This window comes from Magnolia sinica, chromosome 3, assembly GCF_029962835.1.
Source record: "Magnolia sinica isolate HGM2019 chromosome 3, MsV1, whole genome shotgun sequence".
Classification (NCBI taxonomy): domain Eukaryota; kingdom Viridiplantae; phylum Streptophyta; class Magnoliopsida; order Magnoliales; family Magnoliaceae; genus Magnolia; species Magnolia sinica.
The window spans coordinates 26,692,264-26,709,313 of NC_080575.1; positions in this window are offsets into that span (position 1 = coordinate 26,692,264).

Sequence of the window (17,050 nt, forward strand, 5' to 3'; positions counted from 1 at the left end):
GAGGGGTCAGACCAAGTTTCAGCCACATCCAAAACTCATGTGGGCCCCATCAAATACTTTTATATTTTTTAGGATGTCTTCACATAGTTTTAAATGGTATGGCCCACTTGAGTTTCGTTTACCGATGATTTTTGAGATATCTCATAACCTAAAGGGACACATCAAATCCACGGTGTTGATGTTAGACACACATCTTGATGGGGCCCACAAAACTTATTAACATCAATTCTTAGGTTCTCATGAGGTCAGTAAGTTGGGTCACAATTTTAACCAGAATATTTGGCCCATTTTACATGTCTAGTCTATTCACTCTATTTTACTGATCAATACTCTCAATTTGACTAGTTACTCGCCTCAATCATGCTACATATGAGAAAGATATTGGGCATACAAGATTGATCAACAATTTCAGTGAAATTTGATTTAAACATCTGAAGTTATTTACTCTTTAATTTGAACTGATTAGATTGTCCAAAAATGATTAAAGGTTCAATTAGTGGATGTGCCTAATAATTTAGTAATTTTATTTTTCACAAATAAATTTAACATTTTTTTTAAATGTATATGTTTTTTACTCTTTTAACTAGATATCATTTTCATTATAAATAAATTTAACATTTTTTTTTTTACAAAATTTAGTTTTCTTTTTAAAAATATATTTTTTTTACAATTTGTCAATTTTTTTCACAATTTTGTTTAATTTTTAAATTTTTTTTTTTTCAAAATATATTTTTTTAATCTCACCTTTGTTATCTAACTTTTCAATTTTCTTGTCAAAATACAAAATTTAGTTTTCTTTTTAAAAAAATATTTTTTTTACAATTTGTCAATTTCTTCATAATTTTGTTTAATTTTAAATTTTTTTTTTCAAAATATCATTTTTTAAATCTCACTTTTGTTAAATAACTTTTTAATTTTTCTTGTCAAAATACAAAATCTAGTTTTCCTTTTTAAAATATATATTTTTTTACGATTTGTCAAAATTTTCACAATTTTGTTTAATTTTTTAAAATTTCTTTCAAAATATCATTTTTTAAATCTCACTTTTGTTATATAACTTTTTAATATTTCTTATCAAAATACAAAATCTAGTTTTCTTTTTTTTTTTTAAATATATATATTTTTTTGCAATTTGTTAATTTTTTCACAATTTTGTTTAATTTTTTAATTTTCTTTTTCAAAATACTATTTTTTTTATCGAATTTTTTTTTTCAAAATCTAGATTTTTATAAAATTATAGTTTTTTTTTTCAAAATTTAAAATTTTCTTAAACATTGTTAATTATTTTTCTAAGCTTTTCAACTAATTTTTTTTTTCGAAATTCATAATTTTTTTGGGCTTCTTAAATTTTGACTTGAGCATTAATAGAGACAGTCCTTAACAGGGCTATAAGACGGTCTAGGACCGTCTCTAATAGAGACGGTTTAGGACCGTCTCTAATATAGACGGTCTCTGCCAGGACTATAAGACGGTTAAGGACCATCTCTAATGGAGATGGTCTTTGACCATCTCAGATTACAAGTAAAAGACGGCCAATGACCGTCTCTAATAGAGACGGCCAATAGCCGTCTCAGATGACCGCATATAAGACAGTCAAGGACCGTCTCTAATGCGGACGGCCAATGACCATCTCAAATGACCCATACAAGACGGTCAACGACCGTCTTAAATGATTTGTAGACGTTCAAATTTTTTAGACAATATTAAGGATGGTCAGGGGCCGTCTAAAATTTTAGAGACGGTTTACAGCCGTCTCTAAAGCGTCTTTAAACCAAGCAATTTTAGAGACGGTCCAGAACCATCTCTAAATCCGTCCTTTTTTCCATTTTTCACGTAGTGAGAGGTCAGTTCGGTCAAACTAACTTCTCAGTCAGAAGAGAAAAAAGTTCGACATGAAAGCATCCTGTATCTGTTCCCAAGTATGAATAGATCTTGGGATTAAACCTGAATACCATCTGAAAGCTTTTTCTGTTAGAGAATATCCGAATAATCGCAGACAATATTGAGGAACTCTAGAGAAATTTTCGATCTTTGTTATGAAATGCATCATATGTTCTTCTAGTGATCCATTCCCATTAAATTTCTATAAGTCTGGATGTTTGAAATCGATGGAAAATGGCATTTCTTCTATTTCACAAGGATACAGTGTCTGGTATTGAAAATTTTGATTCTAACCTCGTTTCTTCTCTAGATGAATGGTTTCAATGACTATCTGTCGAATTTCTTCATGTGTTATATTCTTAGTAATATTAGGTGTTGGTTCTTGAAATCTAACTGCTTGAGGTTATTGCCTTTCTACTTGTGGTTCAATGTTGTTCACAACAGTCACTGTTGGAAATTAAGGACTCCTTCATTTACGCACTTATCTGGTGAAGGTTGGTTAGGCTGATTGATGTCTGCCGATAAAACTTCTATTTTCTTATTCTTCGACCGTCTTGATATTGAAGGAGGAAGTGAGTGTCACGCTACTGACGCTATTGAAGAAGATGAACTATTATTTGGTTTGAAACCAACGTACTGTTGCTTCAAAGGACTAGCTAACTCAAATCACGGCATTCTTAATGTATGAGTTTGCTTGAAATCTTTTGCAGGAGGTACTGTGAGAGAACATTCACTAGTCGTGATGGCTTTCCCTTTATTTTTTTGAACTCGTAATGATTCTATGAAAGATGTCTTTACGATTTTAGTTAACGGTACCGGAAGACCTTTTGGAGTAACGGGCCTTTCTATCTTTCTCGAATGAGATGATTGCATAACCGAGGCAAGACTGTGTCTCACGACACTTCGCATAATCGACCCTGTACTTGGCAAGATTATGCTTCTTACGGAGGTAGATCAAACTTTTCATCTTTTGGATGTTACTATCCTCTATCCTCCCTCATCTTGTTGAGCTACTTGTGAAACAGAGATCCTTCCGTCCATTACATGAAATTCCCTACTTCTAATCACAATGAATTTTGCTTTCTCTGGTGCTTTCTTCTTACCTGCAGACAAAATTACAAAATTGCAATCAGTATCCAAGTGATAAAACATTCTATCTTAAAGATGAAGGGGAGGATGTTCCCGTTGAGAGTTGCCATTTTGGCCTTTTTACAATTTCAAAAAGTGAAAAAAGTTCTCTAAATATTTTCAAGTTATCATTGAAAATATGACCCCAGTGGAGTCGCCATTTTGTTTCGACAAGAAAAAAATGCATTCGATTTGGGGTAATTTATTCAATGATAACAAAGAAAGAATAAGAGAACAATGATCACAAAATATTTTATTCATCTTAAGTTCATTTACATCCTCGCATTTTCCTTGATTCTAAGATAGATTACAATGAATAGGCACAATGAATAACGAGAAGGTAGTTTAATAGAAATTTTAGCACCATTTCAACGCTTTTGGTATTCATTACAATGACAAATGAGTTATGCGAACTCAAAGCCCCTGATTCCACAGTCTTGAGTTGTACGGGTGCACAATTGAGGAAATGCTTGTGGGCCACATGGTGTTCCAACAGAAGGGTTGTGCGCTCCCATCTGTTGTGCACCCATAGGCATTGTGCATCGTATATTATACGCCTCACTGACCACCTAGCACACAATAGGTATTGCTAATATCGGGTTTCTCTTGAAGTTTGAATCTTTCTCTCTCATGCAATGATGTTGCTCTTTGAGGTTCTCCAATTTCTGTCTAAATGAAGGTGGGAGAGAGGTATTTATAGATCTCTCACGCATGTGTAGATCATTCGTCTGAAGGTGAGAGTGCACAATCCACGGTGGGAGTATGCAAAATTATCCATGGTGGGAACGCATAAGCTCCTTCAAATATGGAGCGCACAGCCCTTGAGAAGTGGAGTGCACAAGGCAATGGATAAGGCTTCGGATCTAAACAAAGGACAGAGAAGTGGTGCACAAAGCCCTATATCATGACAAGGTTCCCATAGAAGTGGCACACAAGCTTTGGATCTGGACAAGGGAGAGAGAGAAGTGGCACACAAAGCCCTATGTCTGGACAAGATTCCCATAGAAGTGGCTCACAAGCTTTGGATCTGGACAAGGGAGAGAGAGAAGTGACGCACAAGAGGACTTGTCTTAGGACAGTTTGCGTGGTTGTGCGTAAAGGGATCACTTCAAGACAGTTACCCATACAAGGTGGTGCAAAGAGGACTTGTCTTAGGACAGTTGCGCGGTTGCGCAAGAGGTGGCATAAAAGGACTTGTCTTCAAACAAGTTCCACACAAAGTGGCACAAAAGGACTTGTCTTGAGACAAGTTCCACACAAAGTGGTGCAAAAAGGATTTGTCTTCAGAAAAGTTCCACATAAAGTGGCGCAAAAGGACTTGTCTCAAGACAACCTTCCTCTCCAAGTGGCTCAAAAGGACTTCTTCCGGACAACCTTCCTCTCCAAGTGGCACAAAGAGCCTCCCTTCATGACAAGCTTCCTTGGAGAATGGCACAAAGAGCCTCCCTTCACGACAAGCTTCCTTGGAGAATGGCACAAAGAGCCTCCCTTCAGGACAAGCTTCCTTGGAGAATAGTGCAAAGAGCCTCCCTCCAGGACAAGATCTACATGAAGTGGCACAAAAGCACTTTCTCTAGAGGGTTTTGTGTGGTTACGCGTAGGAGGGTTTTCCTCTAGGGGGTTTACGCAGTTGTGCACAAGAGGGTTTTCCCTCCACTCGAAATGGCGCACAAGGAGAACTTCTTCCTTCTTACCTTCACTACTTGCCCTTTAAATGAGGAGATGAGGGGTATTTATAAACCTCCCAGGCTCCTCCCTCTTTAGATAGTGATGATCACCACCACTTCTCTCTTAAGGCAATACCCAACCTTCTTCCTTAAACAGTGGTGTTCACCAACTTCTTCCTTAAATAGTGGTGTTCAACCACTTCTTCCATAATACAAGGCAACTTCCATTCCTTCTTCTTTCCTTAAGACAAAGCACAGCCGTCCTTCATAATAGGTGGCCCATAAGGCTTCCTTCATTCAAAATAATGTCCATACATACTTCTCCACAAGACAACGCCCATCCATTCCTCTGCACAAGATGACATCCATCCATTCTTTCGTGCAAGACAACGCCCATCCATTCTTCTACATCAAATGACATCCATACATTTTTTTACATCAAATGACATCCATTCATTCTTCTGTCCCAAAATGAGATTTCCAAAGAGAGAAAGATGGAATATTTTTATGCCTCAAAAGTGCTCTCATCAAGCTTACCATTTGATTTTGGCTTGTTTGTCAAACCTTTTAAGGCGAGCTTACCTTGAGTCGAGTCAAGCTTACTCCCACCTCAATTTATTATATTTTTTTCTACATAATATAAATTAAAAGTAAATAACATAAGTTCAAAATGTACCATATGCCACAAAATTAAGATAAAAAAAAGTCTCACGTATACTCTTTAGATACCACAATATCAAGTCCAAAAAGTAAAAATATAGTACAAAATATAAAAGCTTAAACAAAAATTTAAAAGTATACATTCATTCATACATTTTTAGATGCATTCTTGTCTTGACTTTCATTCTCGCCGTCATCCTCCTTAACATCAAAATTGTTACTGTCCCAAACAGGATGAAACCAATCTTATATACATATCAGTGCTTCAACTGTTTTCGAGGTGAGTGAGCTTCGATATTTGCTCACAACCCTACTCCCCATGCTAAAAGCTTATTCTGATGCTACGGTCGAAATTAGAATTAACAATATATCTCGTGCAATTACTGAAAGTCTAGGGTATTGATAAGCTCTTGACTTCCACCACTGTAAAACATCAAAATTATCTTTTAGTAAACTTATGACTGACTCTTTTAAATACTTCTTCATTTATGATTTAGTTTTTTGCATCTACATTTCTTCTTAATCTAAAAAAGATAAAATCATGAAGTTTCTTTCCTCTAGTAGAAGTAATACACATATATTAACATGTTCAGCTTTCATCTAGTCTTCATCCTTAGGCACGTATTAGTAGATTTTATCATGTGCCGCAAATTCAGGGAATGCAACTTTAAATTCTAAAGTATTATACAATATTTCTTAAGTTGAATTTCAACACATACAAATATCATTTTAACGCTGGATTATATCATTCTACGTACTCAGTCTTGAAGGTGACCCTCTTATATATTTAACATTATATCATATGTTGCCGATCGTGGAGGCAATTTCTTTTAGCCCTTCTTATATAATCAACTTTACTATGTGGGCACAACATCTGACTTGAAATATTTTAACCTCAAAGAATAAAATTTCGGTTGCCTTGAATTAACTATGTAAGAAAGAAACCAAAGTGTCATTAGAAGATGCATTATCTAAAGTTATTGAAAAGATTTTCTTTTCGATGCCTCACTTAACAAAACAATTATAAATGTAGTCCGACATTACCACACCAGTATAAGGATAAGAAACATAATGGAAGTTTATAATCTTCTTTTAGAGTTTCCAATCTACATCAACGAACTGTGTGGTTAATGACATATATCCATTTCTTTGATTCGATGTCGTCCACATATCCAAAGTCCAACTTATTCTTGATATAGATTGTAAAATCTTGAGAAAATCTGTACTGAAACTCGAGCTCAACCACATGTAGAATCGCCTAAGGACCATACCAGGCTAGCTAGTGATGGCAAGGTGTACGGTAATGCATAGAGTTAAGGTAATTAAGGTCGGGCAATCATTTCTACAAATAGAGGATGTTGGGATCACAAAAATGGCTAATTCCAATGCCAATTGAGACCCAAGAGAAATTTCGAGGGCCTACCCTTCTCGGGAGTGCCCCGATTCATTATAAGGGACCTAAACCGTGCATTGGTGGTCCGTTAGCCTCAAAATTATAGAAAAATCTCCATCTTACTGGGCTCAACGTCCATCGTGGGAGCCTAACTAGAATTGTATGTAGGCTACTCAACTTAAGCCGAAGGATGGGTGTATTAGAAGTGCGAATACCCTAGGAAAGAACCTGAAACTTAAGTGAATTAAGAGGAATAGTCTTTCGAGAAGTTGAGAGTTTTGAACCATCGTTTTACATCCAAACTTAGCACATAGGATAAGAATATTTTTCTGCACATATTCGTATAACCATGACCCTGATTGAGAGTCACTGACTGTTGATCTAACTCAGGCTCCTCACGGCTAATTGTAAGGCCTGTATCCTAGTACTGTACCATTCTTTAGACTCTCGTGATCCACCCCATCGAATTTTGGTGATCTGCGACCTTTAAACTACATTTACGTGTGACACTAAGTCGCATCCTGTAGCTTCGAGTGGACTCGACTCGACTCGAAACTTGGACTCTAGTGACCACGCCATCGCCGCAGTTCTATTGCCCCATCATGCACACCAATGCGATACCCAGGCTAGGAGTTTTGGGCATGCGTATATCTCTAGGAAACACCATGCGTTGCGAATTCCGAGGGATTCCAGAGAATCTCTACCCACCTTTCACATCAACTAGTCAAGTACACAACCCATCACTATCATTTCAAACCCATGCTTTCTTTCTCCTTAAGACAGGCAACCTACCCCCATAGTCAACCCTCATGTCACTCCACCCATCACTCCATCCCATCTCTCTTACACAACTAACCCATCCCATCTCATTCTCTCATTTTCTCTACCCATCCCAAGCAACCAAGAGAGGTGAGAACATCCAAGCATTCCAAGGAGAGAGGCTCCAAGGAGAAGCCAAGTATGTGGCCCACTTCCTACCCCTAATCTCTCATCCCAACCCTTCAATCTCCATCTTCCTCCATCAAAGAAGAAGCCTGGGAGCTAAGCATCCCAAAGAACCAAGAAGAAGATCCAACAGTTATGTTTAGATGTGGATTGTGTTCATGGGACAAGTGGGGCTTTCCGATTGATGGTAGGGACCCCATTTTGGGCCTTAGGTGTGGCCAATGAGCCACCATGATGCATATATGAATTTCAAATGGGGCCATTCTCCATGGACCCCATCATGATGTTTATTTTGGTTATAAGAAGGTCATCTAGACCTTGCAATTTAATTGGTGGGAAAGGGACGTCCACCATTGATTTTGATGATTTGAGGGCTCATATGTAGTGGGACCCATTTGATGTATATGTTGTAAGCTCTAGGGGAGCTCATAGTGGCGAAGCTCCCCCGCCACATGTTTCTCTCTCTCTCTCTCTCTCTCTCTCTCCCATATTTCGTGGCCCACCTGATGATTGTGAGAGGGATCCAAATTATCCAGCAGCAAGGACACCCTTATTGTCCAAGTTGCTAGATGTCCAGGGATCACACAAGCCTTGATGGAGGGAAAACACACATATTAGATTGGTCACGGGGCCATATAGCCCACCTGTGTGGACCCTTCCAGGATGTAGGTATTTGATCCCAACTGTCCAATCCCTGACCATCCAAAACGTGGGCCAAATGGACCGTAATCAGTCGAACGGATTGCTGTCTAGAAACAGGTCTCAGTGTAGAGGGAACCACAAATATTAGTTTGTTCCTTAATTGGTAGGCCACTAATGTGGACCCCACCTTAATGTACATGCTTTATATCTACATCGTCCATCACTTGCCCACCCAAAAATTGGGGACAGGTAGGCCATCTTCAGCCGGACCAGCTACCGTCCAGCATCTGGTGCTAATGGAGAGAAAAATATTGATGCTAGCTCCAATTATAGTTGGTGGGCCACACTCACGTGGACCCCGCCTTGATGTGTGTGATCTATATCCATCGTCCACGTGGAGGTGAGATTTCAAGGTGGCCCACAGTCTGGATAGACTCAGTAGCTGGGCACCGCCCAGGCCATCCAGCAAGTCTGTCTGGTGGGGATTACCCAGCATTTGCTGGATTTGGAGCTCATGTGGACCCCACCTTGATCTCTACATGTTGTATACACATCGTCCATCTAGCCTTCCAGATCATTGGGCCATGGGCCCATCAGCAATGATCAGAATCCAGGCCTAATCAGGCCATGATGTAGGGATCTGTGGGATAAGTGCTACTATAGGCGCCTTCTCAGGCCCATTGTGATGTTTGTGGGAGGCCCAGCGACCGGTCCACCTTTCTGGGTGGCCCACATGCCGGTGGGACCCACCATGAGGATGTGTTTCATCCAGACCGTCCATCTATAGGCCATCCAGTTAGGCCCAATGCTGGGACAGGGCTAACCGTCCAGCACCTTGTTGAAATTACCGTGATGTTCATGTTTTATCCTTGCCATCCATCCGTTTTGAGGCCCACTTAGATAGGGCCCAACTTCTGGTGACCCAGGTCCAGATGGGACCTGATATGTACTTACTTTTATCCAGGCCATCTAAGTATTGGACGTCCAGTAGGCCCAGATGGGCTGGATGTCCAGCCAGTTGAGCCCACTGGCTGTATGTGTTACCAATACACGCTACTCATCTATGTTTTGGAGTGTGTGGCCGCCTTGTAAGGCCCACCATAATATATATGTTGTATGCATGTTGTCCATCCACTTTTTTCGGGCCATGGGCTGCCCTATGAGTCTCGCTTTAATGTATGTGTTACACACACTATCCACCCATCCTTCCTAGGCTATGGGCTGCCTCATTAGGCCCACAATGAAGTGTGTGTTGAACACACACTATCCATCCATCCTCTAGATTGTAAAAGGGTCGTGGGCCCCATTGTTAGTCAAACCCAAGTCCTAAATGGGCCGCACCTTAAGAGAAATAGTGGTTAAAGGCCCATCATTGCAAATCTCCCTAAGGCCCATTGTAAGCTCACTCCCCATCTTCCTTATTAGGCTATCCTAAATCGTTGGGCCCCCATTGATGATTGTATTACCCACCTTCCCTTATTGGGCTATCCTAATCCATTGGGCCCCCATTGATGATACCCATCTCGCCCTACCGGTCTAATCGAAATCCATTGGGCCCCCATTTGTGTTAGCACTACCCATCCTTCCCTTATTGGGCTATCCTAAACCATGCCCCACCCCCCCCCCCCCCCCCCCCCCATTGATGTAGCGATAAATCTACCTAAGGCCCATTGATAAGCCTGTTTTCCACCCTTACCTAGTTGGGCTACCCTTGATCGATGGGGCCCCATTGATGATTAGTAACACCCAATGGGCTAACCCAAAACTGTTGGGCCCCCATTTGATAATGGTGCTTTCCACCATACCCTGTAGGATTGTCCAAGCCTTGGAGCCCACCTTATATTCATACCGGGCCTTCCATAGGAAATGTGGCCCACCTAGATATATGTATCTGCCCAAGTTTAGTGTTTATACCCAATGCTCACTTAGATGTTAAGCAGGCTATCTAATCCACTTAGAAGGGCACATAGCCCTAGATGTATGGACCCCACCAAAGCCCACCTTGTACTCATATCGGACCCTCATAAAAAGGCCCAGTTTATAGCATGATAAGAGAGGGTGAAGAAGCTCACATATTGTACATGGTTCTCTCTCTCAATGCACCTTGTTATATAGCCATTAGGCCTATTCTTGATGTAAGTATGACACCTAGGCTATCCAATTTTTTAGTACATCATCACCTCTTGCCGTACATGGAAGAATATGTGATATCAGTTTTGGTATATACACTGTGTGGAGACCACCTTAATGTATGGGTCGAATTCACCGTCCTTTTAGGGGACCCCATCTTAGGATATATGATATATTATTACCTAGGAGGCTAATGTAACGTGGGACATACCTTATAGACTCCTATAGATGTAGAAGGGGCATGTCGTTTAGCTACTACTCTTTGAATGTGTTATACCAGTTAAGGCTGATTGTGGTCTATTATTATCTGTTATACATCTGAGGACATGCTTAGTATAATAATATCATGGCATATGCCCATACTCATCATATGTATGCATGTTGTGAGGAATGATTGATCATAGCATATGTCATTGGGCTGAGATGTTTATGGGACTCCCTATGAGATGAAGTTACCCCACATGATCATGTGGTACGCGCAGGTTTGATGCATGACTGGATGGTATGACTCATGCATCTCGCATTTTGTGATAAGATTGTTTAACGCCCTAGCGACACTAAGGCTATGGTATCCACAGGCTTATCATGGATGGTAGATAGGATATAAAAAATGTTTGAAATTCAGCATATGGGCACTTTAGTTGTCCGTGGGAGAAAGACCCTGAACCCTCATCGACAGGGGATGCTCCAACGTTTAAACCAAGTGGATACATGAGCGCCCGAGTGTCGAATACCAGTAAGCTGCGCCTCCCACTGTGTCGTGGTCAGTTGGAAGGGGGTGTGACCTTACCTGCTCGGGTGAAGGGGGCATAGCTAGGTTGAGTTAGACCATCTCGGGAAATGGGTCTGCTATTGACAAGTTGGGTAAATATTGGCAGACTACTGGCCAGGTGAATAGTGAGGTCTCTTCCACTCCCCTGGTTACGTGCGATAGGGTGGTAATCTGGTATGGAGTGTACTAAACCTCGATGATATCCCAGAGATGTATGGTACTGATATTGTGACACCCTGTCACTATTGCACACGTGTGCGGATGCTGATGTGGGTAGGGCCTAAGGGCCTAGGTGAGCTACCAGTGGTTGGAAGACTACTGTGTATACAGTGGGTCAGAACCTTGTCCCACATCGGAAGCATTGTGGTGGTTATATGTGGACTTGCTGTTAAGAGTTACGTACTCAGCATCCGACTCATTCATTCATTCATTTATTCACTATCCACTTAGGATGGTGGTATGTAACTAAATTGTTATGTGAACCTTCGCTATGGCCATGATATCGGTTGGGTACGCGACCAATCTTAGATCAAGAGTTTACCACATTGAGTCTAACTATCCAAATTTAGGTATGGGATTAGTTTGGATAGAAGTCCCTTCTGATGAACCCACCTCACAGCTTACAATACCGCGTATTATCATCCTGACTACACACTCCAGCTTTGTCGTTTCTTTTGCATTGCTTATAGCATTTCATCCCTAACATATGACATTTGGTTTACTATGTTTCTGCATTACATGGCCTAGATAAGGCTGATGGTATCCGTAGACTCGTTAGGATTTGCATATTACATTATATCCTAAGTATATGACATTCGGCTTACTATGGCTTCACATTGCATAGCCGATCTGTATTGTATCCTCAACATATGGCATTCGACTTATTATGGCTTCGCATTGCATAGCCGATCTGCATCACATCCTCAGCATATGAAATTTGGTTGATTATGTCCTTATACTCGAACGATTATAGACTTGCCAGTATTTTCTACTTACTCTGATATTTATATGCTTGGCACGTGCATTGCACACATATACACCATCCTCTAAGCTTCTTGTAAGCTTATGCACGACCGTTGCATGCAGGTGACGTTAGTTCACAGCAGCATTGAGGTAGGAGCGTGTGCTAGAGCTTTAAAGTTCTTGTTTCATATATGTAATTTCCTTTAACCATTGTACTTGAATGATTTTATTAGTGGATATGTGATGATGATGTTGCTCTTGTGATTTGGTACATTTGCGGTTATGCTCCTTTACAAAAAAATTCATATTGAAAATCCTCCTTATAAGATCTTAGGATCGAAATCTATCATATGGGTGCCGGGAGACGAGAACAGGGTGCTAAGGAGGCTGTCGTTGCCGAATTCAATGATCAGGAATTCTTTAAGCCCTATTTTCGGGTTGGGGCATGACAAAAGTTGGTATCAGAGCATAACTTGAGAATACCTAAAGATAACATCACATATCTGTTGATAACTACCCTTCACTGTATGATTATTACGAACTTAGAATGATTAGGTCCCCGATTTCGAATAACTTAGAAACTTTCTGATATAGTTCCCTAATATGTGTGCATTCGAGAGTGCTCAATGCTAATAGGCCCTTGTTCCTTCAGGACATGGCACCCGAGAGGGAGACCCGAGGGGGTCCCGGGTCCGAGACCAGTGCGGCCCCGACCGTATCAGTGAGCACGGATAAGCTTCATCAGATGCTACAGCCAGTGATCGTGATTCTTCAAGGATAGTGTAAGCAACCCATGGATACACCTGCCAAGACTGAGCAGGAGCACGCGAGCTCCCTTCTACGCGACTTGAGGTGGCTTGATCCCCCTCGTTTCTAGGAAGAGCCTGACCCGTTGACAGCGGAGTAGTGGAATCTGAGGTGGAGAAGATCTTTGATACCATGAGGTGTACCACCTAACAACGAGTTCCATTAGCAGTATCTCTTCTCTAGGGCGAGGTCGAGCAATGGTGGGCATTGGTTGCCCGCGTGGCAAAGGCCAAGTTTGAGTGGTTGTGGGAGGACTTTACGGACTGGTTCAACCGGAAGCTCTTCCTGGAGCACATTCGTCAGCAACGCACACTTGAGTTCAAGACTCTTGTGCAGGGAGACATGTCTGTGTCCCAGTACGAGGCTTGATTCGTCGTGTTGTCGAGATTCATACCATACCTAGTAGCTAATAAGGGGTGGAAGGCCTGCCGTTTCAAGGGCGGCTTGCACCTTGGCCTCCAGGGTCGTGTCGTTGGACACATACTCCTGACTTTTGAGGAGGTCATACAGCAGGCCCTGATATATGAGGCATCATGGGCCGATTCCCAGCGGGTCTGTGATCAGAGCAGGGACTGGAAGAGGAAGGCCCCCTCTAGTAGCTCCCAGCAGCAGCAACGACTGCCGCAGAGGCACAAGAACAGTCCACCCTTTCGAGCACCAACAGCGCCTCTAGCACCATCATGGAGATCGTTTCTAGGAGTTTTTTACGAATGTGGTGGGGTGGGGCATCATAGGCATGAGTGCCCCCATCCACAGCAACCGACGAGAGTGCCTCAACAGCAGCAGTGATGACAGTACCTGCCGTCAAGACCCCTGTAACAATAGCAGTAGCAATGAGGGGACATACACCTCCCCAACAGGCCCATGATAGATTTTATGCAGCCCAGCAGGTTCCTCATGCATCAAGAGGAGTCGTCAATGATTCGTGCGACCGGTCACCTGGACCGTCTTGCTAGATTATTCATAGATGAGGTATCTTGGGATTGAGAGGCTGAGATTCGCGAGCGTTATCCCTATCTCCTTGTTATTTTTGTGTGTTGTGTTTCTAATTTTTATATATTGAGATGATTTACCCCTTTTATAAGCTCCAGTTGGTGCATTTTAATATAAATTTTGAGGATGAAATGTTTATTAGGAAGGTAGAGTTGTAAGGCCCATATCTTAGTAATGTACCGTTCCTTAGACTCCAGCGATCCTACCCGTCAAATTTTGATGACCTGTGACCTGTAGACTGCATTTGCATGTGACCCTAAGTTATGTCCTGTAGCTCCGAGTCGACTCGACACAAAACTTATACCTTAGAGACCGTGGCGTCGCTGCATTCCATCGATACGTCTTGCGCACCAATGTGATACCCAGGCTAGGAGTTTTGGACTCGCGTATATCTTGAGAAAATGCTGCGCGTTGCGAATTCTGAGAGATTCCAGAGAATCTCTACCCACCTTTCACATCAACTAGTCAAGTACATAACTCATCACTATCATTTCAAACCTATGCTTTCTTTCTCCTCAAAATAAGCAATCTACCCCCATAGTCAACCCTTATGTCACTCCACCCATCACTCCATCCCATCTCTCTTACACAAGCAACCCATCCCATCTCATTCTCTCTTATTTTCTTTACCCATCTCAAACAACTAAGAGAGGTGAGAATGTCCAAGCATTCCAAGTAGAGAAGCTCTAAGGAGAACCCAAGTGTGTGGCCCACTTCCTACCCCTAATCTCTCATCCTAACCCTTCAATCTCCATCTTCCTCCATCAAAGAAGAAGCTTAGGAGCTAAGCATCCCAAAGAACTAAGAAGAAGATCTAACGGTGAGTGAACCTTAAGTTTAGATGTGGATTGTGTTCATGGGACAAGTGGGGCCTACCGATTGATGGTAAGGACCCCATTTTGGGCCCCAGGTGTGGCCAATGGCCCACCATGGTGCATATGACTTCCATGATGGGGCCATTCTCCATGGACCCCATCATGATGTTTATTTTGGCTGTAAGAAGGTCATTTAGACCTTGCAATTTGATTGGTGGTAAAGGGACATCCACCATTGATTTTGATGATTTAAGGGCCCACATATTATGGGACCCATTTGATGTATATGTTGTAAGCTCTAGGGGAACTCATAGTGGCGGACCTCCCTCGACACACGTTTCTCTCTCTCTCTCTCATATTTCATGGCCCACCTGATGATTGTAAGAGGGATTCGGACCATCCAGCAGTAAGGATGCCCTTGTTGTCCAAGTTGCTAGACGTCTAGCGATCACACAAGCCTTGATGAAGAGAAAACACATATTAGATTGGTCCCGGGGCCATTTGGCCTACTTGCGTGGATCCTCCTAGGATGTAGGTATTTGATCCCAAATGTCTAATCCCTGACCATCCAAAACATGGGCCAGATGGGCCGTAATCGGTTGAACGAACTGTTGTCTAGCAGCAGGTCCCAGTGTAGAGGGAACCACAAATATCAGTTTGTTCCTTAACTGGTGGGCCATTGATCTAGACCCCACCTTGATGTACGTGCTTTATATCTACACTGTCCATCACCTACCCACCCAGAAATTGGGACAGGCAGGCCATCTTCAGCCAGACTAGCTACTGTCTAGCAACTGGTGCCGATGGAGAGGAAAACGTTGATGCCAACTCGAATTATAGCTGGTGGGCCACACTCACATGGACCCCACCTTGATGTGTGTGATCTATATCCACTATCCATGTGGAGGTGAGATTTTAGGGTGGCCCACGATCTGGACAGACCCAGTAGCTGGGCACCGACCAGACCGTACAGCAGGTTTGTCCGGTGGGGATTACCCAGCATCTGCTAGATTTTGAGTGGTGTGGCCCACTCAGGTGGACCCCACCTTAATCTCTACATGTTGTATACACACCGTCCATCCAGCCTTCTAGATCATTACAGCCATGGGCCCATCAGCAATGATCAGAACCCAGGCCTAATCAGGCCATGCTGTAGGGATCTATGGGACAGGAGTTGCTATGGGCACCTTCTCAGGCCCACTGTGATGTTGTGGGAGGCCCAGTGGCCAGCTCACCTTTCTAGGTGGCCCACGTGCTAGTGGGACCCACCATGAGGATGTGCTTCATTCAGACGTCCATCTATAGGCCGTTCAGTTAGGCCAAACGCTGGGACAGGGCTGACCGTCCAACACCTTGCTGGAATTACCGTGTTGTTCATGTTTTATCCTTGCCATCCATCCGTTTTGAGGCCTACCTTGTAGTGACCCAGGTCCAGATGGGACCCAATATGTATGTGCTTTTATCTAAGGCTTCCAAGTACTAGATGTCCAGCAAGCCAAGATGGGTTGGACGTCCAGCCGGTTAAGCCCACCGGTTGTATGTACACGCTACCCATCTATGTTTTGGAGTGTGTGGCCACCTTGTATGGCCCACCATGATATATGTGTTGTATGCATGCAGTCCATCCACTTTTTTTGGGCCATGGGATGCCCCATGAGGCCCACTTTAATGTATGTATTACACACACTAACCACCCATTCTTCCTAGGTTATGGGCTGCCTCGTGAGGCCCACCATGATGTGTGTGTTGTACACGCACTATCCATCCCTCGTCGAAAGAGTAAAAGGTTCGTGGGCCCCATTGTTAGTCCAACCCAAGTCCCAAATGGGCCGCACCATAGGAGCAATAGTGGTTAAAGCCTCATCATTACAAATCTCCCTAGGGCCCATTGTAAGCTCACTCCCTATCTTCCTTATTAGGAGATCACAAATCATTGGGCCCCCATTGATGATTGTATTACCCACCTTCCCTTATTGGGCTATCTTAATCCATTGGGCCCCCATTGATGATACCCATCTCACCCTACCGGGCTAACCCAAATCCATTGGGCCCCCATTGGTGTTAGCAATACCCGTCCTTCCCTTATTTTGTTATCCCAATCCATTGGGCCCCTCATTGATGTAGCGATAAACCTCCCCAGGGCCCATTGATAAGCCTGTTTCCACCCTCACTTGGTTGGGCTACACCTGATCGTTGGGCCCCCATTGATGATTAGTAACACCCATTGGGCTAACCCAAAACCGTTGGGCCCCGA